Source organism: Myotis davidii, unplaced genomic scaffold (genome assembly GCF_000327345.1).
Source record: "Myotis davidii unplaced genomic scaffold, ASM32734v1 scaffold509, whole genome shotgun sequence".
Lineage (NCBI taxonomy): Eukaryota > Metazoa > Chordata > Mammalia > Chiroptera > Vespertilionidae > Myotis > Myotis davidii.
Window position 1 is genome coordinate 330,212 of NW_006382996.1, and position 1,753 is coordinate 331,964.

A 1,753-nucleotide genomic window follows, 5' to 3' on the forward strand; every position below is an offset into this window, starting at 1 on the left:
AACTTTCCCTTAATTTACAGAATGTACCTGGCCAAAAAAAAGAGTTAGAGTTGATCCTTGAAGAACACGGAGTTAGAGGTCCTGACACCCATGCAATCAAGTATCTGCGTATAACTTGAATTCCTCAAAAGCATAATTACTAATAGCCTACTGTTGATTGGAAGCCTTACCAATAACATCAACAGTGAATTAACAAATTTTTGGTATATTATATACTATAATCTTACAATACAGTAAACTAGAGAAAAGAAAATGTTAAGAAATGATAAAAGAAATTACATTTACCATACTGTATTTATCGAAACAAAACAAAAAACTCGAGTATAAGTGGACCTGAACAGTTCAAACCCATATTGTTAAGGGTCAACTGTAGTTCTCACAAAAAAGAAAAAGAAAAGAAAGTTCAATCCCTAACAATTGCTCTTAATCTCACCAAGTCTCTAGATCAGCAGTTCTCAACCTGTGGGTCGCAACCCCTTTGGGGGTCAAACGACCCTTTCACAGGGGTCGCCTAAGACCATTGGAACACATATATAATTACGTATTGCTTTTGTGATTAATCACTATGCTTTAATTATGTTCAATTTGTAACAATGAAATTGGGGTCACCACAACATGAGGAACTATATTAAAGGGTTGTGGCCTTAGGAAGGTTGAGAACCACTGCTCTAGATCCACAAGAAGACTTTTCTAACATATGGTAAAAATAAATATCCTACTTTAATAAATTACATATTCATGCAACTATTTATTACAAATCTTTAGCATTTCTGAGAAGAGAAAAAGGTATAGTTCCCCCCAAAAAATTACTGTACCAAATAGTTAATGAAGATAATTAATCTTTAAGTATAAAATCTAGTTATCTAAAACAGGAGATTCTTCTGTTATCCCAGATCCTTTACTGAAATCTACCATAAATAGGTGTTCAAATCTGACCACCGTAGAATTAGATAAATGTGTTAGCCAGCTTAATATCAACAATGAGTCAATTCAAGCCCTGGCTGCTTTGGTTCAGTGGACACAGCATCTGCCTATGGACCAAAGTCATGGGTTCAATTCCAGCACAGGGCATGTACCTTGGCTGCAGGCTCAATCCTCGGCCCTAGTCGGGGCACCTGGGGAAGGCAACCAATCCATGTGTCTCTCTTACATTGATGTTTCTGTCTTTCCTTCTCCATTCCACTCTTTCTAAATGGATTAACAACAACAAAAAAAGATCTATATTAAAATGGAAAAATATCTAATTGTATTCCACAGATTTCTGTTGCAGATTTTTAAAATCAGTAACTTGACTAGAGATATAACAGGAAGGTTTATCAACTTTGCAGGAAATAGAAAGTAGAAGAATTTATGGATTACTGATAGAACTAAACTGAGGGAAAGGGGAGCTCTTCAGGGAGAACAGTATGCTAAAAATATTCAACTTAGAAGAAATAAGATACAGCTATAAAGTACTACAATTATATTCAAAACTTAAACTGTTCAAAAACCAGATGAGTTCCATTTTTAAGGAAACTCCATACTGTTTTCCACAGTGGTTGCACCCGACTGCATTCCCACCAGCAGTGCAGGAAGGTTCCCTTTTCTCCACATCCTCGCAGCACTTGTTATTTGTTGATGATAGCCATTCTGACAGGTGTGAGATGGTATCTCATTGTTGTTTGGATTTGCATCTCTCAGATGATTAGTGACTTTAAGCATGTTTTCATATGTCTCTTGGCCTTCTGTATGTCCTCTTTTGAAGTGTCTATTT

At 36.0% G+C, this 1,753-nt stretch overlaps 1 protein-coding gene across 1 annotated transcript in view; it reads right to left on the reverse strand.

Annotated features, from left to right (window-relative positions):
• The window catches only part of SARNP (SAP domain containing ribonucleoprotein), a 57,649-nt gene that overhangs the window by 48,878 nt on the left and 7,018 nt on the right, over positions 1–1,753 (reverse strand). The window lies entirely within an intron of this gene.